General features: G+C 37.2%; 3 non-coding genes across 3 annotated transcripts; all 3 read left to right on the top strand.

Annotated features, from left to right (window-relative positions):
* Positions 1-6,726: 6,726 nt before the first annotated feature.
* LOC112715427 (small nucleolar RNA R71) lies at positions 6,727-6,833 on the top strand. Its single transcript, XR_003159682.1, has one exon. It is a non-coding gene; the product is annotated as a small nucleolar RNA R71 (small nucleolar RNA).
* A 4,416-nt stretch (positions 6,834-11,249) lies between these two features.
* LOC112712389 (small nucleolar RNA R71) lies at positions 11,250-11,357 on the top strand. The gene has a single exon (XR_003157776.1). It is a non-coding gene; the product is annotated as a small nucleolar RNA R71 (small nucleolar RNA).
* An 8,288-nt stretch (positions 11,358-19,645) lies between these two features.
* Positions 19,646-19,749, top strand: LOC112715873 (small nucleolar RNA R71). The gene has a single exon (XR_003160030.1). It is a non-coding gene; the product is annotated as a small nucleolar RNA R71 (small nucleolar RNA).
* Positions 19,750-27,887: the final 8,138 nt, after the last annotated feature.

Below are 27,887 nucleotides of genomic sequence, written 5' to 3' on the forward strand. Positions count from 1 at the left end.
AGGTATGTGGGGTTTATGGGAAAGAGTGGATGGATGTGAATGGTGAAGGGTGGTAATTGGAAAGAGAGATTGAGGTGATTGGTGAAGGGTTTTTTTGGGGAAGAGTGTTTATGGGGAAGAGAGGATGAATGCAAAGAAGAGGAGAGAAGGTGAGTTGAGGTAGGTGGGGATCTTATGGGGTCCACAGATCCTGGGATGATCCTGTGGGGTCCACAGATCCTGAGGTGTCAAGGATTTACATCCCTGCACCAATTAGGCATGTAAAACGCCTTTGCATACAATTCTGGCATTTAAATGCCGAAGTGATGCTTATTTTGGGCGTTCAACGCCCAATTGCAGCATGTTTCTAGCGTTGAACGCCAGTTCCATGCTTGTTTTTGGTGTTCAGTGCCAGCTCTCCTCAGGGTATATTCCTGGTGTTTAAACGCCAGGATACTGCTTGTTTCTGGCGTTCAACGCCAGATCCATGCTCTGTTCTGGCGTTGAACGCCAGCCAGATGCTCCTTACTGGCGTTTGAACGCCAGTAAGTCCTTCCTCCAGGGTGTGATTTTTCTTTTGATGTTTTTTATTCTGTTTTTAATTTTAGTATTTTTTTTGTGACTCCACAAGATCATGAACCTAATAAAACATTAAAGAACAATAAAAGAAAAATAAATTAGATAAATAAAAATTGGTTTGCCTCCCAATAAGCGCTTCTTTAATGTCAATAGCTTGACAGTGGGCTCTCATGGAGCCACACAGGTGATCAGGTCAATGTTGTAGACTCCCAACACCAAACTTAGAGTTTGGATGTGAGGATTCAACACCAAACTTAGAGTTTGGCTGTGGCCTCCAAACACCAAACTTAAAGTTTGATTGTGGGGGCTCTGTTTGACTCTGTACTGAGAGAAGCTTTTCATGCTTCCTCTCTATTATTACAGACGAATACCCTTAGGTCTTAAATACAAGGTATTCCCCATTCAATTGAAGGACTAATTCACCTCTGTTAACATCTATCACAGCTCCTACTATGGCTAGGAAAGGTCTTCCAAGGATGATGCATTCATCCTCCTCCTTCCTAGTGTCTAAGATTATGAAATCAGCAGGGATGTAAAGGCCTTCAACCTTTACCAACACGTCCTCTACCAATCCATAAGCTTGTCTTACTGACATGTCTGCCATTTGCAATGAGAATATGGCAGGCTGTACCTCAAAGATCCCCAGCTTCTCTATTACAGAAAGTGGCATAAGATTTATGCCTGACCCTAGGTCACATAGAGCCTTTTCAAAGGTCATGGTGCCTATGGTACATGGTATTAAGAATTTACCAGGATCTTGTTTGTTTTGAGGTAAAGTTTGCTGAACCCATGTATCTAGTTCACCAATGAGCAAGGGAGGTTCATCTTCCCAAGTCTCATTACCAAACAACTTGGCATTCATCTTCATGATAGCTCCTAGATATTGAACAACTTGCTCTCCAGTTACATCTTCATCCTCCTCAGAGGAAGAATAGTTTTCAGAGCTCATGAATGGCAGAAGGAGGTTTAATGGGATCTCTATGGTCTCTATATGACCTTCAGATTCCTTTAAATCCTCAATAAGGAACTCCTTATTGCTTGAGAGACGTCCCCTGAGGTCTTCCTCATTGGGGTTCACATCCTCTCCTTCCTCTCTTGGTTTGGCCATGTTGATTATGTCAATGGCCTTGTACTCTCTTTTTAGATTCTCTTTAGTATTGCTTGGGAGAGTACTAGGAGGAGTTTCAGTGATTTTCTTACTCAGCTGGCCCACTTGTGCCTCCAAATTTCTAATGGAGGACCTTGTTTCACTCATGAAGCTTAAAGTGGCCTTAGACAGATCAGAGACTATATTTGCTAAGTTAGAGGTGCTCTGCTCAGAATTCTCTGTCTGTTGCTGAGAAGATGATGGAAAAGGCTTACCATTGCTAAACCTGTTTCTTCCACCATTACTAAAGCCTTGTTGAGGCTTTTGTTAATCCTTCCATGAGAAATTTGGATGATTTCTCCATGAAGAATTATAGGTGTTTCCATAAGGTTCACCCATGTAATTTACCTCTGCCATTGCAGGGTTTTCAGGATCATAAGCTTCTTCTTCAGAAGATGCCTCTTTAGTACTGTTGGATGCATTTTGCCATCCATTCAGACTTTGAGAAATCATGTTGACTTGCTGAGTCAACATTTTGTTCTAAGCCAATATGACATTCAGAGCATCAATTTCAAGAACTCCCTTCCTCTAAGGCGTCCCATTATTCACGGAATTCCTCTCAGAAGTGTACATGAATTGGTTATTTGCAACCATTTCAATAAGTTCCTGAGCTTCTGCAGGTGTTTTCTTTAGGTGAATGGATCCACCTGCAGAGTGGTCCAGTGACATCTTAGAGAACTCAGACAGACCATAATAGAATATATCTATCATGGTCCATTCTGAAAACATGTCAGAAGGATACTTTTTGGTCATCTGCTTGTATCTTTCCCAAGGTTCATAGAGGGATTCACCATCTTTTTGCTTGAAGGTCTGAACATCCACTCTAAGCTTGCTCAGCTTTTGAGGAGTAAAGAATTTAACCAAGAAGGCCGTGACCAGCTTATCCCAAGAGTCCATGCTATCTTTAGGTTGTGAGTCCAACCATGTTCTAGCTCTATCTCTTACAGCAAAAGGGAAAAGCATGAGCTTGTAGACTTCAGGATCTACTCCATTAGTCTTAATAGACTCACAGATTTGCAAGAACTCAGTTAAAAACTAGTAGGGATCTTCTGATGGAAGTCTATGAAACTTGTAGTTTTGTTGCATTAGAGCAATTAGTTGAGGTTTCAGCTCAAAATTATTTGCTCCAATAGCAAGAATTGAGATGCTTCTTCCATCAAACTAGGAAGTAGGTTTAGTATAATCACCAAGCATCCTCCTTGCATTGTTGTTGTTGGGTTCGGCTGCCATATCCTTTTCTTGTTTGAAAATTTCAATAAGGTTGTCTCTGGATTGTTGTAATTTAGCTTCTCTTAGTTTCCTCTTTAGAGTCCTTTCAGGTTCAGGATCAGCTTCAACAAGAATGCCTTTTTCCTTATTCCTGCTCATATGAGAAAGAAGAGAACAGAAAAGAAAGAAGAATCCTCTATGTCACAGTATAGAGATTCCTTTATGTTAGTAGAAGAAGAAAGGGAATAAGAGTGAAGAAGAATGAATAATCCAAACACAAGGATGAGGATAGGGGCAGCGATTTGAGACGAAGAGAAGTGTTAGTAAATGAATAAATAAATAGAATAAGATGAGAGAGAGAAGTTTTCAAAAATTAAGATAAGAAATAAAATTAAAATTAAAATTTAAAACAATTAATTAATTAAAAAGAATTTTTGAAAAAGAGGGAGGTATTTTAAAAAATTAGAGAGAGAAAAGTTGTTAGGTGGTTTTGAAAAAGATAATAAATAAACAAAAAGTCAAATAGTTAGTTAAAAAAAATTTGAAAATCAATTTTTGAAAAGATAAGAAGATAAGAAGATATTTTGAAATCAAATTTTTGAAAAAATAAAATTTTGAAAAAGGTATGATAAAAAGATATGATTAAAAAGATATGGTTGGAAAAATTTAATTTATTTTAAATTAAAATTAATTACTTGACTAACAAGAAACTAAAAGATATGATTCTAGAATTTAAAGATTGAACCTTTCTTAACAAGAAAGTAACAAACTTCAAATTTTTGAACCAATCACATTACTTGTTAGTTAAGTTTCAAAAATTTTGAAATAAAATTAAGAAAATATTTTGAAAATAATTTTTGAAATTTTTGAAAATCATAAAAGAAAAATGAAAAAGATTTGATTTTTGAAAAAGTTTTGAAAAAGATAAGATTTTTAAATTTGAAAATTTGACTTGACTTATAAGAAATTTTCGAAATTTTGAGAGAAAAAAGGGAAAAGATATATTTTTGATTTTTTTGAATTTTTAATGATGAGAGAGAAAAACACAATTATGACCCAAAACATGAAAATTTTGGATCAAAACATATGATGCATGCAAGAACACTATGAATGTCAAGATGAACACCAAGAACATTTTGAAGATCATGATGAACATCAAGAACATATTTTTGAAAAATTTTTGATGTAAAGAAAACATGCAAGACACCAAACTTAGAAATCTTTAATGTTTAGAACTATGAATGCAAAAATGCACATGAAAAACAACAAAAGATACAAAACAAGAAAACATCAAGATCAAACAAGAAGACTTACCAAGAACAAGTTGAAGATCATGAAGAACACCATGCATGGATTTTCGAAAAATGCATAAATTTTTAGAAAAATGTAATTGACACCAAACTTAAAGGTTGACTCAAGACTCAAACAAGAAACACAAAATATTTTTTATTTTTATGATTTTATTATTTTTTTGTATTTTATTTTATATTTTTCGAAAAACATATAGGAAAAGAAAGTAATGAATCCAAAGTCCTCAATCAAAATCCTATGAATTAGACATGGCTTAATAGCCAGCCAAGCTAAAACATGTTATATGAAACTCTAGAATTCATTCTTGAAAACTCTGAAAATTTTCGAAAATAGGTGATAACTTTTTGAAAGATTTTTGAAATTTTTTTCGAAAATAAAACAAAAAGAAAATTACCTAATCTGAGCAACAAGATGAACCGTCAGTTGTTCAAACTCAAACAATCCCCGGCAACGGCGCCAAAAACTTGGTGCACGAAATTGTGATCTCTTATAATGGCATTCAACTTGGTGTGCGCATTTACTAACTCAGCACTTCTTCACAACCTCGCACAACTAACCAGCAAGTGCACTGGGTCGTCCAAGTAATAAACCTTACGTGAGTAAGGTTCGATCCCACGAAGATTGTTGGTATGAAGCAAGCTATGGTCATCTTGTAAATCTCAGTCAGGCGGATAATAAATGGTTATGGAGTTTTTGAATAATAATAATAAATAAACAGAAAATAAAGATAGAAATACTTATGTAGATCATCGATGGGAATTTCAGATAGGCATATGAAGATGCTGTGCTCCTTCTGAATCTCTACTTTCCTACTGCCTTCATCAAATCCTTCTTACTCATTTTCATGGCAAGCTGTATGTAGGGCATCACTGTTGTCAATGGCTACATCCCATCCTCTCAGTGAAAAAGGTCCAAATGCTCTGTCACGGCACGACTAATCATCTGTCGGTTCTCGATCATGTCGGAATAGAATCCCTTGATTCTTTTGCGTTTGTCATAACGCCCAACAATCGCGAGTTTGAAGCTCGTCACAGTCATTCAATCCCGGAATCCTACTCAGAGTACCACAGACAAGGTTTAGACTTTCCGGATTCCCATGAATGCCGCCATCAATTCTAGCTTATACCACGAAGACTCTGATCTCACGGAATGGAAGGCTCGGTTGTCAGGAAAAGGCAACCATGCGTCGTGCATCAGGAATCCAAGAGATACATACTCTAGCTTTCACTTGTAGAACGGAAGTGGTTGTCAGGCACGCGTTCATAGGGAAGGATGATAATGAGTGTCACAGATCATCACATCCATCAGATTGAAGTACGAGTTGTATCTTAGAATAGAAATAAGATTGAATTTGAATGAAAGATAGTAGTAATTGCATTAAAACTCGAGGTACAGCAGAGCTCCACTCCCTTAATCTATGGTGTGTAGAAACTCCACCGTTGAAAATACATAAGTGATGAAGGTTCAGGCATGGCCGAATGGCCAGCCTCCGAAACATGATCACAGGATCAAAAATACAATCCAGGATGTCTAATACAATAATAAAATGTCGTATTTATACTAGACTAGCTACTAGGGTTTACAAAAGTAAGTAATTGATGCAGAAATCCACTTCTGGGGCCCACTTGGTGTGTGCTTGGGCTGAGCTCGAGATTTACACGTGCAGAGGCTTCTTTTGGAGTTGAACACCAAGTTGTAACGTGTTTTTAGCGTTCAACTCTGGTTCGTGACGTTTTTCTGGCGTTTGACTCCAGAATGCAGCATGGAACTGGCGTTGAGCGCCAGTTTACGTCATCTAATCACGAATAAAGTATGGACTATTATATATTTCTGGAAAACTCTGGATGTCGACTTTCCAACGCCGTTGAGGGTGCGCCATTTGGAGTTCTATAGCTCCAGAAAATCCATTTCGAGTGCAGAGAGGTTAGAATCCAATAGCATCAGCAGTCCTTTGTCAGCCTTTTATCAGAGTTTTGCTCAGGTCCCTCAATTTCAGCCAGAAAATACCTGAAATCACAAAAAAATACACAAACTCATAGTAAAGTCCAGAAATGTGAATTTAGCATAAAAACTAATGAAAACATCCCTAAAAGTAACTATATCCTATGAAAAACTTCCTAAAAACAATGCCAAAAAGTATATAAATTATCCGCTCATCAACTAACTTGCTCAACAGGGGGTTGATCATGATTGAAGGGCTCATAAACTTCACTTTGATGGCCCTCATAGGTGAGGCCTTGGGTTTTTATTACAGAAACTTGCAAATGTCTTAGTTTCTTGTTGATTGCACTGACTTGTTGAGACATAGACATGTTTAATGCCAAAAGAGTGTCCAAAATATCCAACTCCATTACACATATCTTTATTGTTCTTTTAGAGGAGAATAAGTATTGATTATTAGCCACAATCTCAATCAATTCTAAGGCTTTTTTAGTGGTCTTCATATGCATGGATGCTCTAGTTGAGGAATCCAATAAAGTTCTAGAGGCACCTAATTAGTAAACATATTTTGGGGGCACTTTCTCAACATTTCTTTGTACCTTTTTCAAGCTTCATAGAGAGATTCTCCATCTTTTTGAGTGAAAGTTTAGATATCATGTCTCAACTTTGCCAACCTCTGTGGTGGAAAAAATTTGGTTAAGAACTTATTGACCAAATCATCCTATATTGCAATTCTCTCCTTTGGTTGAGTTTCAAGCCATTGCTTGGCTCGGTTCCTTATAGAAAATAGGAACAATATTAAGAGACATGCTTCAACAGAGACACCATTGGATTTGACAGCGTCACATATTTGTAGGAAGCTAGAGATGAACAAATGAGGATCTTCTTGAGGGCTCTTACTGAATTCGCAATTTTGTTACACCAAAGAGATGAGTTGAGGCTTCAACTACAAGTTTTTTTCACTCCACAGTGAGCCTCACTATGCTACTCCCACAACTATTGCTCGTGGGGGTAACAACGTCTCCAAGAGTCTTCCTTGCATTAGCATTATTATTTGCCATGCTTTCTTGCTCAAGTTTCTCTTGGATTTTCTCCTCCTGATTTTACTCCTCTTGAATTTTAGATTTCTTCCTTAATTATTGAAGAGTTCTCTCAATTTTTGGATCAAACAAGAGAGATTCTTTGTCTTTGTTTCTCTACATGCAAAAGCAATGAAAAGCAAATAGAAAAGGTATAATTTTCAATGTCACAATAAAGGAAATTTTGGGTAAGATGAAACATTAAAAAGATAGAAAAATAAAGGTCTAATGTAGGCAATCAATTAACCAGTTTGATGTCAAACTCGGTTAATCCCCGACAACGGTGCCAAAAATATGATGCAGAATTTTGCAAAACCACAACTCGGCAAGTGCACCAAATCTTATCAAGTAATATCACAGCAAGTGAGTTATCATTCCCATGAGGATTAACGGACTGAGCATACAAGAGTTAATCGATTATTATAACTAGACAATTGCAGAATAGGGTTTTAGCAATATCAAATAGCAAAAATAGAAGATTAAATGAAAGCAATTTATAAACTGTTTAGAAAATAGTATGAATGGAATGCTAAGGTTTCGGAGATGTTTAAAACTTCAAGAAAAATATTTTTCACCCTCTATCTTGATCATGTTGGCGAACCTTAATTAACCAAACCCCAATTCCCTGGCAATCCGTTTAACCTTAACTTAACAAATCATCAATTCCTTGATCAATCAATTATTATAAGAGATAAAGCATACGTACTGATTCATAAGCCACACAATTCTTTAAGATTTAAACCCAATTGATTCAATGTCACTTATCAAGCCAAGTTCAAAACTTTTAGAATTGAAAGAAGAGGTTTTCAAGCCTAATTCTATTAAACAATCTTTTCCAAGATGCATATAGAATTCAATTCAGATTCAAGCTATTTTTCAATAAACTCAAACCCTTGTGATGAAGAAATAAAACCAAATTCTTAAGAAAACATCAATGCATAAATCAAGAAGAAAAAAGTAATAACATTAATCCATGGTAATAAACAGAGCTCCTAACATTAACAAGAAGAGATTAGTTGCTCATGATAAAAGAAAAACCAAAATTCTAAATTGTAGAACAGATGGGAGAGGGAGCTCACATATGTGGCTCCTTTTCTTTTTATACTAACCCTAAAACTAATTCAGAATTCAAACTAATTCTAAAAAAAAAAACTAAATCAAATCAAGTTAAATCTCATTAATTAATTCTTCTTCTAGAGTTTTTCCTTCGAGATAAGCTCTTTTGACATTCTCCACAATTGGCAATTAATGTTTGACTTTAGGCTTAGGTTAAGCCTTGAGTTACCTACTTAAGTGTTTGAAGAATTAGAGGATTTGGTGAGTGAATTAAGGCCCCTGAGAGTGGCCCATGTGGTGTGTTGTACGCATAGCCTCCCATGTACAATGCATATCCCTTCCTTGGCACAATTGGCTTCTGTTTGATGTCCCAAGTGCAACGGACCAAGCTCTATGTGAGACGCATGGCTCTATGTAGTGCAATTGGTCTCTATTTGATCTTCAAGTGCAACGCATGGGCTCCCACGTACAACGCATGGGCTCCCACGTACAACGCATGGCTTGATTTGGCACCAATTGGCCTCTATTTTGCTCTTCACGTTGCACACATGGTCTACCACGTTGTATGCATAGCTTCCTTTGGTGATTTCTTGTCCAGGGAGCTCTCTATTTGGTCTAGAGAGCTTTCTGTTTGATTCTCCTTTTTATGCCTCTTCTTTATGATGATTTCTAGCCTCTTCTTCCTCCTTGATCTTTGCTAGTTCTCCTCTAAATTCTCCTATAATAAATGAATTCAAACTAACTCAAAGCAATGCTCACTAAATCATAAAACCATTGCTTTTCTAACAAGAATAATTAGCTTATTGAATGAAATTATAAAGAAAAAATAACTAAAAATATGGATACGTCAAATGTGCATCGTGCATAGTCATGCAGAGATAGTTGAGCTTGGTTTGTGTTTCCCGGTAACGTTGTTCCATATCCCACTGAAACTATTAAAATTCTCTACAGAACTGTTGAAAGTCAACTTCTTAAGTTTTGGGATGACTTGGCCCTGCTTGGAATTCTAGTGCAGGAGGATAAATTTCTCGTGCTTGAAGAAGAGGAGTGAGGATGTTGTTGAGGTTCTCCCATTTGGTCTCCATAGATGTGCCGTCTTGCGGCTCTCTCTATCATTGCCTTAGTGATGGTCATTTCATGCCGGAGGGAATATCTTTGTCAATAGATACACTAGCCGCTTGGCACAGTTGGTGGATGATTCCCAAAAATTTGGGCTTTATCTGTGTTTTTCCATTCTCAGCAAAGAAGCTTATACAGTAGGGGATGAGTTCCTCTACTCTTATCTCTTTTCCCCTAATGATGGAATGGATAAGGACCACTCTCTCCACTGTTATTTTAGAATAATTGGAGATTGGAATTATGTTATATTGAATGAAATCCAACCATTCTTTAACAACAGAGATCAATTGAGTCCTTTTTAGTGTGAGTGGCTCTCCGCTTATACTCAACGTCCACTGCATGCCCGGAATGCAAATATCTTGGAGGACTTTCCCCAGTCATTTGTCTCATGTAAGCCTCATCCCATAGTCATGGTAATCATTCCCTAAGTTGTGAGGTTGAGGAGGGATGCGGAGAATTCTTCTAACACTCTTGGAACCAAAATCAATGTTCTTTCCCCGTGCATATATCTTGAACCCTAGAACTGCATCATTGTTTGTTCTTCATGCATTGGCATAAATTCTCATGCTAAAGTGGCTCCCAATTATTTGGGAGAGTTAGCCTAGATTTTCCATTTTCTTTTTGCTATCTCATTCGAAATCTCCGATTATTCTCCGGGCTTCAAATCAAACTTTACTTCTAGGTTGATTCCTTTATTATCAACCATTGATTGTATTGTTCTTGATGTAACAGGGAACGGAACTAGGAGTATCATATAATGGGGTGGCCGGTTCCTTACCTTTTCTTTTCTTAAACAATGACATCTTTGGATGATAAATTAAAACACAGAATGATAGCTGACACCAAACTTAAGATTTTGGATACGGTTTTGAGAATGAAATATAGAAGAAGAAGAAGAAGAATGTGTAGTGTGTGGAGTGAGTGATGGCTTATGAACGTATTTATAAGAAAATCTGAGGTGAGGTGTGTGGTGTGCATGCTATGCAGAGGGAATCAACGAAAATTAAGGGTTACATGCAAAACGTTCAATTTTCAAATTTATCCAGACATGTGAGTGCATGTGAAATTTTGACAAAAGCAGAACTTAGGAAAGATAAACACATGCATGTTTGATGAGTAACTGAATTGATGTGTCGTGCATGCATAGTAATAACTTTCTTTCATGGTGACAACATAATCACAAGACAATAAAAGGATTCAAAATCTTTATATATGAATAAACTTTTGAAATCTAAAATTAATTTTTGAAAACTAGGAGAGTGTATTTCCTGGGAGTGTGTCCATATCATACCCCGGACTTCTACATATAACCACCGGGCGTGGCTTGTGAAATTTGGTTGGTCACCGAGCTTGTGAGCATGTTCGTCGGGTGTGCCTTCTTGTCATGCCTTCATACGTCGGGCTTTCCAACATAGCCACCAGGCGTGCATGCCACAAGTGGAGGGGATGACGGGTGTGTGACATGTCCACTGGGCGTTCCACTCCGATTTTTTTTAAGCTTGAAATAACTGATGATGCATGCATGTAGAAGAAACTAAGGATGCAATGTAAGAAACGACGTGCTAAAAGAAAGAAGAGAAACAGAAAACTAATCATGGTTGGGTTGTCTTCCAACAAGAACTTCTTTAACATCACTAGCTTGACGTTTAAGTCTTTTAGATTGAGAGTCTGGTTATTTCATGGCACCTTCCACTAGTGCTATCCTCTATCACTGCCAATGCTTCTTTGGTTGTCTTCTTTTGTAATGAGGCTCCAACCAATGAATCAATAGTGATTTTTAAGGGTTGAAGGATTCCCTCGTAAAAAATTAGATCAGAAGCCATTTTGGTAAGTCATGATGTGGACATACTTCGAGTATCTTTTTTATATCTCTTCCATGCTTCAAGGATGGATTCATTTTTCTTTTGGGAAAAGGAAGCGATGTCCTTCCTTGATCAGACTAAACTTTTATTTTCTACTGCCATTCTCTCTTCCTCTTCTTCTGCATGCAAAAAAAAATACAAAAGATCAAATGTACTTTGCGGAATAAAAGAAAGAATAAAAACAGAAGAAAGAAGAATCAAACAAAATAAAGAAAAGAAAGGAAAAGAAATAAAACAAAAAATAAAAGAAAGGAAAATAAAAAAGATCTAAGTTAGTGATTTAACTAAATGTATGTTGTCAATCTCAATTAATCCGTGACAACGGCGCCAAAAACTTGATGAACAAAAATTAAAGCTCACGTATACCGGCAAGTGCACCAGATCGTTTAAGTAATTCCACGGTGAGTGGATATCTTTCCCACGAGGACTAAAGGATTGAACAAGCAAATATCATATTAAATACCTAATTAGATCAAAATAACCTAGATTGATGAGGGAAAAGTTGTATCTTGCTTGGAATCTTGAAAGTTGAGTGCTTTAAAGGCAGTGATGTTGATTGAAAAAAAATAATAGAGGGAATCAAGGGTTTCAAAGACATTTAAGCCCTTAGGAAAATCAAACATTGTTTCCCAATTCCTTGGATCCTCAGTTTCTCTTTAATTAACCAATCACCAATTCCTTGGTCAACTGATTAATTAAATAGGTTAAGCACAAAAACTAATTTAGTTTCTAATAAAATTCAAAAGTAGTCTTTAGGTCAAATTACATGTCACTTATTCAATCTAGTCCTGTCTAGTTAAATTTTAGAAGAAAACACAATTTTCAAAAGTTGTTCTAATTCGAATTATAGGTCACTTATTCAAAATGTGATTGAAAATTATGTATGTGTCGTACACTAACTGAACCACTATTCCTAGCGGGGTTCAAAAAGTCACGTGAAAGAGTTTTCATGTTATAATTTACATATTAGTTTTTCCAAAGCAATAAAAGAATTCAAAAAGGATTAGCATACCTTCCGATACTACTAATCCGAATGAAGAACGAATAACTCAATCATGAAAAAGATCAATGCAAGAATCTAAAATAAAATAAACTTAGATTAATGATCCATAGAAAACATAAATAGAGCTCCTAACTCTTTGACAGATGATTAGTTACCCATGGAAGAATAAAAAAAACAATGAAAAAAATTGTGCTGAGGAACCGACTGTGCTTCCTATGGACAAGGTTCACTTATTTATATCCTAATTCTAGAATTCAAATTCAAAATTATCATAATCTCATTTTTCAGAAAGAAAGATAAGATATCTAATTACTCACTTAAATTTCAAATCAAAACAATAATTCAAATCTAATCTAGAAACAAATCCTAATAACTAAATCTCTTATGTTTCTAGAAAGAACTAATAACTAATCTTCTGGAGTCTTGAATATTTTAGGTGTAATTAAGGCTTCTAATGATGTGTATAATTGAGATTGAGATTTAATTTTTTGTATTCTAGGAGTTGGAATTGTTTTCACGCCGGGATTTTATAGAAGAATTTGGGTGTGTAGCCCAATTGCACCTTCAAGGCTGGTCACACGTCAAGCTTGTGATGTTAGCCACCGGGCATGTGTGGGAAGCCTAGGCGTCCTTGCTTGGTGGCTTTGGCTCTATTTTTCCTCTTCCTTAGGGAACAGTTTTGTTCGTTAGGCCACGGTTTTGCTGTACTTTTGTTTTTCTTGGGGGCAATTTTGGGCCTAATTTGGCTCCATTCTGAAGTATTGGAGGCCCAAACTCAAGAAGGGACACACACACTCCATCATTCCATCAATTTCACATAGTTTTGGATAGTTTGTTCATAGATTTCTAGTGAAAGAACTCTAGATTTTTCTAGGGTTCTTGTTAATTTTGCATGCAATTCTGAATTCTAAACTTGTTTAGTTATAGTTTTACTTTAATTTTGTTATTCTCTTACTTTAATTTTTCTTAGAATTTTCTGAGTCATGTTTGAGTTAATTTGTTATTTCCTTAGTTTGTGAGCTTTTTTAATTTTGAATTTATATTAATGCATTGATGTTTTTATGTTTTATATGAGTTGCTATTATTGATATTTGGTATTGGTGCACGAAATTGCAATCACACTTTTGCAACTTCGCACAACTAACCAGCAAGTGCATTGGGTCATCCAAGTAATAAAACCTTACGCGAGTAAGGGACGATTCCACAGAGATTGTCGGCCTGAAGCAAGCTATGGAGATGCTTTGTTACCTTTGAACCTCTGCTTTCCTATTGTCTTCGTCCAACCATGCGTGATCCCTTCCATGGCAAGCTGTATGTTGGTAGATCACTGTTGTCAATGGCTACCATCCGTCCACTCAGTGAAAATGGTCCAGGTGCGGTTTCCGCACGGCTAATCTTATGTCGTTCTCACTTGTGTCGGAATAGGATTTCTCTATCCTTTTGCACACTGTCACTGCGCCTAACATTCGTGAGTTTGAAACTCATCACAGTCATCCCTTCCCATATCCTACTCAAAATACCACAGACAAGGTTTAGACTTTCCAGATCTCAGGAATGCTGCCAATTGGTTCTAGCCTATACCACGAAGGTTCTAACCTCACGGATTCGAATGCTCTGTTGTCAGGAGAGGCGAGTCAAATCCGTGGATCAGAGACCCAAGAGACTATACTTCGGCTGTCGTCCAATGACTATGTTGAACATCATGTAGACCGCTTGTGGTTGTCAGGCACGCGGATCTTGGCAAAGCGAATAACGAAGATAGTGGGTGATTGTCATGGGTCACCCTTTCATTCTGACTTAACTGAATTAAGTATGAGAGTATATCTTGGAGAAGAAATAGGCGTGAATTGAAAGAAAAATAATAGTACTTGCATTAATTCATGAAGAACAGTAGAGCTCCTCACCTTAATCTATAAGGTGTAGAAACGCCACCGTTGGAAAATACATAAGAGAAAAAGGCCTAGGCATGGTTGAATGGCCAGCCTCCCTCAAAGTGATCAAAAGATCAAAAGATGATCCAAATATGAAATACAATAGTCAAAAGTGCTATTTATACTAAACTAGTTACTAGGGATTACAGAAAATAAGTAACTAAGTTCAGATAGTGCAGAAATCCACTTTCAGGGCCCACTTGGTGTATGTTTGGGCTGAGATTTGAAGCTTTCACATGCATAGGCCATTCTTGGAGTTAAACGCCAGCTTGGATGCCAGGTTGGGCGTTTAACTCCAGTTCTGGTGCCAGTTCTGGCGTTAAACACCAGAAAAGGATCTCTGGTGGGCGTTTGGAAGCCAGTTTGGGCCATCAAATCTCGGGTAAAGTATGGACTATTATAAATTACTGGAAAGCCCAAGATGTCTAATTTCCAACACAGTTGAGAATGCACCAATCGGGCTTCTGTAGCTCTAGAAAATCTACTTCGAGTGCAGGAGGGTTAGAATCCAACAACATCTACAGCCCTTTCTCAGCCTCTGAATCAAACTTTTGCTCTGGTCCCTCAATTTCAGCCAGAAAATACCTGAAATTACAGAAAAATACACAAACTTATAGTAAAGTCTAGAAATGTGATTTTTGCATAAAAACTAATAAAAATATACTAAAAAGTAACTAAAACATACTAAAAACTACCTAAAAACAATGCCAAAAAGCGTATAAATTATCCACTCATCACAGCACCAAATTTAAATTGTTGCTTGTCCCTAAGCAACCAAAAATAAAGTAGGATAAAAAGAAGAGAATATACAATAAATTTCAAAATATCAATGAAGCTTAGTTCTAATTAGATGAGCGGGACTAGTAGCTTTTTGCTTCTGAACAGTTTTGGTATCTCACTTTATCCTTTGAAGTTCAGAATGATTGGCATCTATAGGAACTCAGAATTCAGATAGTGTTATTAATTTTCCTAGTTCAGTATGTTGATTCTTGAACACAACTACTTTATGAGTCTTGGCTGTGACCCTAAGCATTTTATTTTCCAGTATTACCACCGGATACATAAATGCCACAGACACATAACTGGGTGATCCTTTTCAGATTGTGACTCATCTTTGCTAGAGTCCCCAGTTAGAGGTGTCCAGAGTTCTTAAGCACACTGTTTTTGCTTTGGATCACGACTTTAACCACTCAGTCTCAAGCTTTTCACTTAGACCTTAATGACATAAGCACATGGTTAGGGACAGCTTGATTTAGCCGCTTAGGCCATGATTTTATTCCTTTGGGCCCTCCTATCCATTAATGCTCAAAGCCTTGGATCCTCTTTACCCTTGCCTTTTAGTTTAAAGGGTTACTGGCTTTTTGCTCTTTCCTTTTGGTTTAAAGAGCTATTGGCTTTTTCTACTTGCTTTTTCTTTATTTTTTGCCATCTTTTTTTCTTTTTTTTTGCAAGCTTTGTGTTTTTCACTGATTTTTCTTGCTTCAAGAATCAATTTTATAATTTTTCAGATTATCAATAATATTTTTCTTTTTTCATTATTCTTTCAGGAGCCAACAATTTTAACATTCATAAACTTCACTATAAAAAATATGCATTGTTCAAGCATTCATTCAGAAAACAAAAAGTATTGCCACCACATCAAAATAATTAAACTAATTTCAATATAAAATTCAAAATTCATGTACTTCTTGTTCTTTTGCAAATAGAAACATTTTTTATTTAAGAAAGGTGAAAGATTCATGGAACATTCATAGCTTTAAGACAGACACTAAATACTAATGATCATATAATAAAGACACAAACATAGTCAAAACATAAAGCATAAAAATACGAAAAACAAAAGAACAAATAACAAGGAAATTAAAGAACGGCTCCACCTTAGTGATGGCGGCTAGTTCTTCCTCTTGATGATCTTATGGAGTGCTTGAGCTCCTCAATATCTCTTCCTTGCCTTTGTTGTTCCTCTCTCATGGCTCTTTGACCCTCTCTAATTTCATGGAGGATAATGGAGTGATCTTGGTGCTCTATCTTTATTTGCTCCATGTTAGAATTCAAATCTTCTAAAGAGGTGTTGAGTTGCTCCCAATAGTTGTGTGGAGGAAAATGCATCCCTTGAGGCATCTCAGGGATTTCTTGATGAGGAACTTCCTCATGCTCTTGCTGAGGTCCATGAGTGGGCTCTCTTGTTTGCTCAATCCTCTTTTTAGTTATGGGCTTGTCCTCTTCAATGAGGATGTCTTCCTTTATGACAATTCTGACTAAATTGCATAGGTGACAGATAAGATGAGGAAAGGCTAACCTTGCCAAAGTGGAGGGCTTGTCAGCCACCTTGTATAGTTCTAGAGGTATGATCTCATGAACTTTCACTTCCTCTCCAATCATGATACTATGGATCATGATAGCCTGATCCACAGTTACTTCAGACCGGTTGCTAGTAGAAATGATGGAGCGTTGGATTAACTCCAACCATCCTCTAGCCACTGGTTTGAGGTCAGGCTTTCTTAGTTGAACCGGCTTGTCTTTGGAGTCTCTCTTTCATTGGGCTCCTTCCACACAGATGTCCATGAGAACTTGGTCCAACCTTTGATCAAAGTTGACTCTTCTAGTGAAAGGATGAGAATCTCCTCTCATTATTGGCAAGCTGAATGCCAACCTTACAGTTTTCGGACTAAAATCCAAGTATTTCTCCCAAACCATTGTGAGCCAATTCTTTCGGTTCGGGTTCATACTTTGATCATGGTTCTTAGTGATCCATACATTAGCATAGAATTCTTGAACCATTAAGATTCTGACTTGTTGGATGGGGTTGGTGAGAGCTTCCCAACCTCTTCTCCAAACCTCATGTCGGATCTCCGGATATTCACTCTTTTGAGCATGAAGAGGACCTCGGAGATCACCTTTTTCTTGGCCACAACTTCATAGAAGTGGTCTTGATGGACCTTTGAGATGAACCTTTCCATCTCCCATGACTCAGAGGTGGAAGCAACTGCCTTCCCTTTCCTCTTTCTAGAGGTTTCTCTGGCCTTAGGTGTCATTAATGGTTATGGAAAAATAAAAAGCAGAGCTTTTTCCCACAACAAACTTAAAAGGTTTGCTTGTCCTCGAGCAAAAGAAGAAAGAAGGGAGTAGAAGAAGAAGAAATGGAGGAGATAGAAGTGTATTAGTGGTTCGGCCAAGGGGGAAAGAATTGTTTGTGATGTGTGAAATGGAGGGTGGTAAGGACGGGTATTTATAGGGTAAGGGGGAGGGAATCCGTGTGAGAATGGGTGGGTTTGGGGGGGGGGGGAATGGTTTGAATTTGAATGGTGAGGTAGGTGGGGTTTTATGAGGGGTTTTTGGGGAAAAGTGGATGGATATGAGTGGTGGAGAGATTATAGGGCAGAGGGTAGGATTTGATAGGTGAATAGTGTTTGGGGAAGAGTGTTATGGAAAGGTGTGGAGAGGAGAGAGAGTGAGGTGGGGTAGGTGGGGATCCTGTAGGATCCACAGATCCTGAGGTGTCAAGGATTTCTCATTCCTGCCCTTTTCTAGCATTTAAACGCCCTCTGTGTGCCATTTCTGGCGTTAAACGCTAGGCTGATGTTCCTTTCTGGTGTTAAATGCTAGTTTAGCTGCCAATTCTGGCATTTAACGCCCATAATGCTTTAATTCTGTAGCTGTTTTTGTGACTCTACATGATCATCAACCTAGAGAAAACATAAACTAATAATGGAAAAGTAATTAACATAGATAAATAAAATTGGGTTGCCTCCCAACAAGCGCTTCTTTAATGTCAATAGCTTGACAGGAAGCTCTTACAAAGCTTCACAGATGCTCAGAGCATGATTATGGCCTCCCAACACGAAACTTAGAGTTTGAATGTGGGGGTTCTGCTTGAATCTGTATGGAGAGAATTGGATGAAGCTTTTCATGCTTCTTCTCCATGTTTACAGAAGAAAATCCTTGAGCCTTAAACACAAGGTAGTCCTCATTCAATTGAAGGACTAACTCTCCTCTGTCCACATCAATCACAGCCCTTACTGTGGCTAGGAAGGGTCTTCCAAGAATGATGGATTCATCCTTATTCTTTCCAGTGTCTAGGATTATGAAGTCAGCAGGGATGTAAAGGCCTTCAACCTTCATCAAGACATCCTCTACAAGTCCACAAGATTGTTTCATTGATTTGTCTGCCATCTCTAGTGAGATTTTTGTAGCTTGTACCTTAAAGATTCCTAGTTTCTCCATTACAGAGAGTGGCATGAGGTTTATACCTGATCCCAAGACACACAGAGCCTTCTCAAAGGTCATGGTGCCTATGGTACAAGGTATTAAGAACCTTTTGGGATCTGATTTCTTTTGAGGTAATGTCTGCTGAACCCAGGCATTCAGTTCATTGATGAGAAATGAAGGTTCATCCTCCCAAGTCTCATTACCAAATAACTTGGCATTTAGCTTCATGATTGCTCCTAGATATCGAGCAACTTGCTCTTCAACAATATCTTCATCTTCTTCAGAGGAAGAATACTCATCAAAGCTTATGAACGATAACAGCAAGTTCAGTGGAATCTCTATGGTCTCTGTATGAGCCTCAGATTCCTTTGGTTCCTCATTAGGGAACTTCTTAGTGGTCAGTGGATGTCCATTGAGGTCTTCCTCAATGGAAATCACTGCCTCTTCCTCCTCTGTAGGTTCGGCCATTTTGGTTATATTGATGGCCTTGCACTCTCTCTTTTGATTCTCTTTTGTATTGCTTGGGAGAGTACTAGGAGGAGTTTTAGTAACTCTTTTACTCAGCTGACCCACTTGTGCCTCCAAATTTCTGATGGACGACCTTGTTTCAGTCATAAAACTGAGAGTGGCCTTAGATAGATTAGAGACTATGGTTGCTTAGCCAGAGAGGCTCTGCTCAGAATTCTCTGTCTGTTGTTGAGAAGCTGATGGAAAATGTTTGCTAATGCCAAATATTATTATTGAAGCCTTGTTAAGGCTTCTGTTGATCCTTCCATGATAAATTTGGATGATTTCTCCATGAAGGATTATAGGTGTTTCCATAGGGTTCTCCTATGTAAGTCACCTCTTCCATTGTAGGATTTTCAAGGTCATAAGCTTCTCCTTCAGAGGAGGCTTCTTTAGTACTACCGGATGTAGCTTACAATCCAGTTAGGTTCTGAGAAATCATATTGACTTGCTGAGTCAATATTTTATTCTGAGCCAATATGGCATTCAGAGTATCAATCTCAAGAACTCCTTTCTTCTAAGTCATCCCATTATTCACAGGATTTATTTAAGAAGTGTATATGAATTGGTTATTTACAACCATCTCAATGAGTTCCTGGGCTTCTACAGGTGTTTTCAGATGAAGAGATCCGCCAGCAGAATGGTCCAATGACATCTTGGACAATTCAGACAAACCATCATAGAATATACATATGATGCTCCATTCAGGAAACATGTCAGAAGGACACCTTTTGGTTAAGTGCTTGTATCTTTCCCAAGCTTCATAGAGAGATTCACCTTCCTTCTGTCTAAAGGTTTAGACTTCCACTCTAAGCTTGCTCATCTTTTGAGGTGGAATGAATTTGGTCAAGAAAGCAGTGACCAACTTATCCCAAGAGTTCAGGCTTTCTCTAGGTTGTGAGTCCAACCATATCCTAGCTTTGTCTCTTACAGCAAAGGAGAAAAGCATAAGTCTGTAGACCTCGGAATCAACTCCATTGGTCTTAACATTATCACAGATCTACAAGAATTCAGCTAAGAACTGATGAGGATCTTTCGATAGAAGTCCGTGAAACTTGCAATTCTGCTGCATTAGAGAAACTAATTAAGGCTTAAGCTCAAAGTTATTTGCTCCAATGGTAGGAATTGAGATGCTTCTTTCATAGAAGTTAGAAGTTGGTGCAGTATAGTCACCAAGCATCTTCCTTGCATCTCTGGCATTGTTGTTGGGTTCGGCTGCCATGCCTACTTCTTTTTCGAAGTTTTCTGTAAGGTCCTCTCCGGAGTGTTGTGCTTTAGCTTCTCTTAGCTTCCTCTTCAGAGTCCTTTCAGGTTCAGGATCAGCTTCAACAAGAATGTTTTTATTCCTATTTCTGCTCATATGAAAAAGAAGAGAACAAAGGGAGTAGTGGAATCCTCTATGTCATAGTATAGAGATTTCTCGAGGTGTCAGAAGAAAAGAAGAATAGAGGAATGAGGTAGAGAGAGAATAAGAAGAATTCGAACACAGAGGGAGAGAGAAGGTTTGAATTATAAGTGGAAGACAAGTGTTAGCAAAATAAATAGAAAGAGAAGAGAGAGAGTATTCAAAAATTAAAACTAAAACAATTAGTTAATCAAAAATATTTTTGAAAAAGTGGTTAGTGATTTTCGAAAATTGGAAGTGAAAAAGTGGTTAGGTGGTTTTGAAAAAGATAAGAAATAGTAGTTAGTTGAAAAAGATTTGAAAAGATAAAAAGTTAGAAAAATATTTTGAAATTAAAATTTTAAAAAGATATGATTGAAGTTTATTTTGAAAAAGAATTGAAAAAGAATTTAAAAGGATTTGATTTTTAAAATTAAAGTTGATGACTTGACTAACAAGAAACTAAAAGATATGATTCTAAAATTCAAAGATTGAACCTTTCTTAACAAGAAAGTTACAAGCTTGATATTTTGAATCAACACATTAATTATTAGCAAGGATTTTCGAAAATATGAGATAAGGTTAAGAAAAAGATTTTTGAAAAATTAGTTTGAAAATTTTCAAAAAAAAATTGAAAGATGAATGTTTAAAATATGTTTGATGTAAAAAGTTATGAATCAAAACATGAAAAATTGAAAAAATTCGAATTGGGAACAAGATTACCTCCCTTGTGTCATCCTGGCGTTAAACGCCCAGAATGTTATCCATTCTGGCATTTAACGCCCACTTGGCTGCCTCTCTGGGCGTTTAACGCCCAGCCAGATACCTTGGCTAGCGTTAAGCGCCAGGAACCCTTCTTTACTCGGCGTTTTTCTAAACGCCCAGAATGCTGCCCATTTTGGCGTTTAGCGCCCAGAATGATACCTTTACTGGCGTTAGACGCCCAGAATGATAGCCATTCTGACGCTTAACGCCCAAAGTGCCTCTTTACTGGCGTTTTAACGTTAGTGAGCTCTTTTTCTCTGTGATTCCTCTGCTTTATATTCTATATTTTTTTATTTTTTTTGTGATTAGTGAAATTAAAATAAAGTAAATAAAAAATTTATGCAAGTTTCAAAAATTAAGAAAATAAAAAGTAATAAAAGAAATTAGAAAACTAAATTAATTAATTAATTAAAAAGATTTGAAAATTTTTTGTGTTGATTTTCGAAAAATGAAGAGAGAGAGAGGGTGGTTAGGATGTTTTGAAAAAGTTGTGTCTTAAAATTAAAGATACTTGTAAGAAAATAAATAAAAGAAATTTTTTTTGAAAAGATATGATTTTAAAATTTTAAGGATTGAAACTTTCTTAACAAGAAAACACAAAACTTAAAATTTTTCAATCAAATTAATAAACTAGGACAAGTAGTTCGAAAATTATATATAAAAAAGAAAAAGATTTTGAAAAATTTTATAAAAGATTTTTGAAAAATATAAAAAGAAAATTGAAAAAGAATTTGTTTTGAAGAAGATTTAAAAAGATAAATTTTTAAAATTGAAATTTTGACTTGACTAACAAGAAACAACTAATTTTAAAAATTTTTGACCAAGTCAACTAAAAAATTATGAGAAGAATAAGGAAAAGATATTTTTTTTACTTTTGAATTTTTAATGAGGAGAGAGAAAAACAACAAAATGAAGCAAAACATAGAAATTTAATATCAAAACAAATAATGCATGGAAGAACACTTTGAATGTCAAGATGAACACCAAGAACACTTTGAAGATCATGATGAACACCAAGAACATATTTTTAAAAATTTTTAAGAAAAGAAAGACATGCAAGACACCAAACTTAAAAACTTTTGTACTAGGGACACTAACAATTCGAAAATGCACAAGAAAAATAAGAAAAGACACAAAACAAGAAAAATTAAACATCAAACAAGAAAAATCATCAAGAACAACTTGAAGATCAAAGAAGAACACAATGCATGAATTTTCGAAAATCTAAGAAAAATTGAAAACATGCGTTTAACACCAAATTCAAAATTTGACGCTAGACTCAAACAAGAAACACACAAATTTTTTTATGATTTTATTAAATTTTTTTATTTTTTTCGAAAACCTTTTTTTTGAGATATTTTTAAAAACATTTTTGAAAAGGAAATAAAGGTTGAAACAAGAAAGAAGGTTACCTAATCTAAGCAACAAGATGAACCGTCAGTTGTCCAAACTCGAACAATCCCCAGCAACGGTGCCAAAAACTTGGTGCATGAAATTGCAATCACACTTTTGTAACTCCGCACAACTAACCAGCAAGTGCACTAGGTCGTCCAAGTAATAAAACCTTACGCGAGTAAGGGTCGATCCTACAGAGATTGTCGGCTTGAAGCAAGCTATGGTCATCCTGTAAATCTTAGTCAGACGGATTCAAATGGTTATGAGGTTTTGATAATTAAAAGATAGATAAAATTAAAATAAAGGTAGTTATGTAATTCTTTGGTGGAAATTTCAGATAAGAGTTTGGAGATGCTTTGTTGCTTCTGAACCTCTGCTTTCCTATTGTCTTCTTCCAATCATGCGCGCTCCATGGCAAGCTGTATGTTGGTGGATCACCGTTGTCAATGGCTACCATCCGTCCTCTCAGTGAAAATGGTCCAGGTGCGGTTTCCTAATGGCTAATCATCTGTCGGTTCTCACTTGTGTCGGAATAGGATCTCTCTATCCTTTTGCACACTGTCACTGCGCCCAACATTCGCGAGTTTGCAGCTTGTCATAGTCATCCCTTCCCAGATCCTACTCTGAATACCACAGATAAGGTTTAGACTTTCCGAATCTAAGGAATGCTGCTAATTAGTTCTAGCCTATACCATGAAGGTTCTAACCTCAGGGATTCGAATGCTCTGTTGTCAGGAGAGGTGAGTCTAATCCATGGATCAGAGACCCAAGAGACTATACTCCAACTATCGTCCAATGACTACGTTGAACATCATGTAGACTGCTGATAAACCCCGATTTTGTGGTTTATCTTGTGCTTATTTTGGGGGATTTTGTCACCTTTTCTCACATTTATTCAATGAAATAGCATGGTTTTGTAATTCTCCCTTGATTTGTGCTTAAATGTGAAAACATGCTTTTTAGGCCCTAAAATTAGTGATTTTAATTCACTTTAATTCCATTCGATGCCTTGATATGTTTTTTGAGTAATTTCAGGTTCATAAGGCAAGTATTGGATGGAAGAAGTGAGGAGAAAAGCATGCAAAGTGGGAGAACTCATGAAGAAATGAAGGAACCATAAAGCTGTCAACCCTGACCTCTTCGCACTCAAACGACCATAACTTGAGCTACAGAGGTCCAAATGAGGCGGTTCTAGTTGCATTGGAAAGCTAACATCCGGGGCTTCGAAATGATATATGTCATATGTTGCTTCGCATATGGGGGCACGCACGCGCAATGTGTGCGGATGCGCCGATTGAGCACGTGACCCATTAAAGAGCAACTCGTGGCCAGCGATTTCTAGCTCATTTTGGGCCCAATCCAACTCATTTCTGATGCTATTGAACCCAAAGATTGTGGGGAGAATAAACCAAGTAGTCATAGTTTAGTTTTCATGATGTTTTAGGGAGAATTCTAGAGAGAGAGGCTCTCTCCTCTCTCTAGATTTTAGGGTAGTTTAGGTTTAATTTTCTTAAATCCAACCTTTGATTCTTGTTTTGATTTAGCTTTTCCTCTTAATTTCTTGTTATTACATCTTGGATCTTCTAGTTTTATTTGTTAGTTTCTCATTTTACTCTCTTTTATGTTGATGAACATCATTGGATCTTGATTTCTTTTAATACAATTTCATGTTTCTATGTTTCTTTTATGTTGATCTTGCTTGCTATTGTTGATTTCTTGCTTATGGTAGTTATGGATCTTGTTAATTTTTGCATTTGGTGATGTTTACTTTTCTTGCACTCTAGGTGTTTGATGAAATATTTTCTCTAGTTTTTGAGTAGTTTCCTCTACTCTTGGCCTAGGCTAAGAGAATTGGGTGACCTTGAGTCATTGGGTCTCATTGAATTGGTGATTTGAGAACCCTTGGTGATCAATTTGATACTCACTGACACCAACCCACTACTAATCTAATTAGTAGGTAGGTTGTGACTTATGGGTTGATGTGATCAAGCCTATTTGACGTACTTCAAGCCTAGGAGCAGATATTACGTACTTAAGGCTTTGGAAGTAGACATAATAGGTTGGCCTCTCATGATTATCAATATATGGTTTGTAGACAAGGATGGTAATCTCAATTACCTATGTCTAGCCAAGAGTACTTTTCTATTTCTTTTGTTAGTTCTCTTTACTCTTGGCCTAGGTGGAGTAATTAGTGACGCTTGAGTTATCTAATTCTTTTGATTGATTGACAATTGGAAGTTGCTAATTGATTTGGATACCACTAATGCTAGTCTTTCCCTTGGGAGTTGGCTAGGACTTGGGAATCAAGTTGATTCATCCACTTGACTTTCCTCCTTGGTTAGAGATTAACTAAGTGGTAGCAATGGATAATTTGTGATCACAATTAAGGAGGATAACTAGGATATGACTTCTAGTTTTCATATCTTACCAAGAGCTTTGTTAGTTGTTAGTTTATTTTCATTACTATTTACATTTCTTGTCCAAAATCTCAAAAACCCCAAAATATACTTCATAGCCAATAATTGAGCACTTCATTGCAATTCCTCGTGAGATGACCCGGAGTCCAAATACTCCAGTTAATTCTTATTTGGGATTTGTTACTTGTGACAACCAAAATTTTTGCATGAAAGGATTATTGATTGGTTTGGAAACTATACTTTACAACGAGACTCCATTAGATGAATTCTAAACCATCAAGAATCCGATCATCAAAATGGCGCCGTTGCCGGGGAGTTGCAATGGTGTTATGTTATTGGCTATTGTGAATATGTGAATATGTTTGCCTTTTGTTTGTTTGTTAGTTTTTGTTAGCTTTAGGACTTTGTTGCTTATTTTTGTTAGATTTTGTGTTTATTTGCTATTATGAATTCTCATCCTCACTTTGGCTATGAGTTTGGCTCAAATTATGTTGTAGGAAATGGGAGCTACCATGACAATATGCATCAAGGATTTGGGTACAACCAAAGATGGGAGGAGCCTCAAGGGATTGATCAACCCTCTTGGCAACAACCTCCAACTCCTTATGGGTATAACTCTTATCCTAATGCATATCAATCTAATGGATGTGGTGACCCTTATTGTGATTGTCAACAACCACCACCAAATGCGTATGAACCACCCCCTCAACATGATTTTAAACCACCTTACTCACAAGCCCCATACCACCAAATACCTCATTATGACCCTAATCCATATCCACCATACCAACCACCTTATGAATCATATGAAGAACCACCCCAATTCCACCACCAATACCCTCAAGAACCACCACCTCCATACTATTACCAAGATGAACCACCTCCAATGTATGAGAACTCTCAACCACAAGATGAATCACCTCCCATATTTGAAAAAATCATGGATCAGTTTGCTAACATTATCGCTACCTTGGACTCATGGGACTCATGCAACAAACAAAGCATCTCCACGGATGAGTGTGAGAAATCAACTGAAGAAAGGAGCATGAAGGAGATTTTAGAATCTCAACATGAGGACAAGGACATGGGGTATGTCTTGCAACAAGTGGAGGAGGAAAAGATTATTAATGAAGAAGAAGTGGTTGAAGAGTTAGGCGAAGTTGAACAAGAGGTGGATTTCAAGCTTGAGAACACTTCCACACCAAGTAATGTTATTGAAGATTTTATGGAAGTTGTTGAGCCTTCTTCTAATGGGCTTGAATTTGATGTTGAGGAGGATAATGTGCAACCTCCAAGGCATAGTATGAGTGATGAAAGATTGGAAGAGGTTGATCAAGAGATGGATTCAATCATTGAGAATTTCTTATCTACAATTGAATCCTCTCCTCTTGAGCTTGAAATTAAGATCAAAGAAGAAGATACCTCACCTCACATGCCCTTGGTGAGCAATGAAGAAGAGATTGAATTGGAAGAGAGCCACCAAGTGGAAGAGGTTAAAGTTGAGGAAAGTTGTAAAGAGGTGGAGGTAATAAAGGAAGAGCACAAGGGAATAGATCTCGCATTAGCTAAGTGTGGGGAGGTCCCCCTTCCTAAGTCGCCATCATCCAACACAACATTAAAGTGGGTAAAATTCTTATCCCTAAGCTTTACCTTCTCACTTGAATATGGGTTGATTGAAAATGATGGTCAACTTAGAGCTCTTTGTGGAGTTAAGAGTAGGAGAGAATTGTGTAGTGGTTGGAAAAACAATGTTGGGCTCATTAAGGTTGAACCCTCAAGGTTTAGGAGCAATGGTTGGTGTAGAGCTAAATTGTTTGGGTCTAGGAGGAGGTTTGGATGCCTAAAGGAGAATTCTATGTACTTACCACCCAATTGGAATTGTGATGATCAATTTGAATATGGGTGTGAAAATAAGATATGGGATCCCGGATCACAACATCAAGACCAATTTTGGGAGCTCATATCTTGGGAAGAACCTCACCCAAGCTTGGTGAAGATGGTTGGAAATTCTGACAACCGTTTGAGGAGCAGGCATTCTTGGAGGTTCAAGGATGAATACAAGCATAAGCCACCATGACAAGGAGCCTCCTAAATGTCCAACTTAAGTACAATAAACAAAAGTGCTAGGGGGAGACAACCCACTATGGTAACATCTTTTCATTTTCTCTTTTGTACATATTGGTAAATTAGTTTAATTTCTTGTTTTTATTGGTTTGTTGAGTTTATTTGGTAGTCTAGTAGGTTGAATAAGGTTTTATGGTGTTTGGGTAGCTGTTTGGAGGTTTGAAATGCTTGGATTGGTTCAAGAACATGAAAATTTATTTGAAAAACAGAGCACCAACCCGCGCGTGTGCACACCTGGCGCGTACGCGCGCCTCAAGCATTTTCGACCATCCATGCGAGCGCGCCATGTGCGTGGATGCGTGGATTGGAAATACTCACTCCTCCATACATTGACCCGAGAGTTGCGCCTACACTGCGCCAGCACCATGCCTGAGGCACAAACCAATCCACGCGTGCGCGCACCTGGCGCGCGCCTTTTGGCAATTCGCGGATCGACGTGCAAGCGCACCATGCGCGCGCACGTCGATCACCCATCTGTACTCTTGGTACATTTTCCAGAGAGTTGTGCCACTTTTGTGCCTATTCTGTGCCTACAGTCCGCGCATGCACGCACCTGGCACGTCCGCACCGATGAAAAAAAAGTGTTTTCCCTCTCTTCCATTTTCTTTTCTCCATTGCATTTGTATACTTCTATTCTTTCCATTTTCATTTTGTTTTTATAGCTTATTTTTACCTTTTTTTTTAGTTTCTCATTTTAATAATGGTGTTGCATCTTCTTACTCAATTGTTGAGAATTCCTTGCATTATTTTGGTGCCTCTTGACTTGTTCGATATTGTATGCCATTTGTCCATATTATTTTCTCACTTACATGCTTAGCTACCATGTAGTGAAACCCTTACTCTTATTTGGCATTAGCCCCCGCCTATGTT

The sequence above is a fragment of the Arachis hypogaea genome, chromosome 1 (genome assembly GCF_003086295.3).
Source record: "Arachis hypogaea cultivar Tifrunner chromosome 1, arahy.Tifrunner.gnm2.J5K5, whole genome shotgun sequence".
In the NCBI taxonomy this organism is placed as follows: Eukaryota; Viridiplantae; Streptophyta; class Magnoliopsida; order Fabales; family Fabaceae; genus Arachis; species Arachis hypogaea.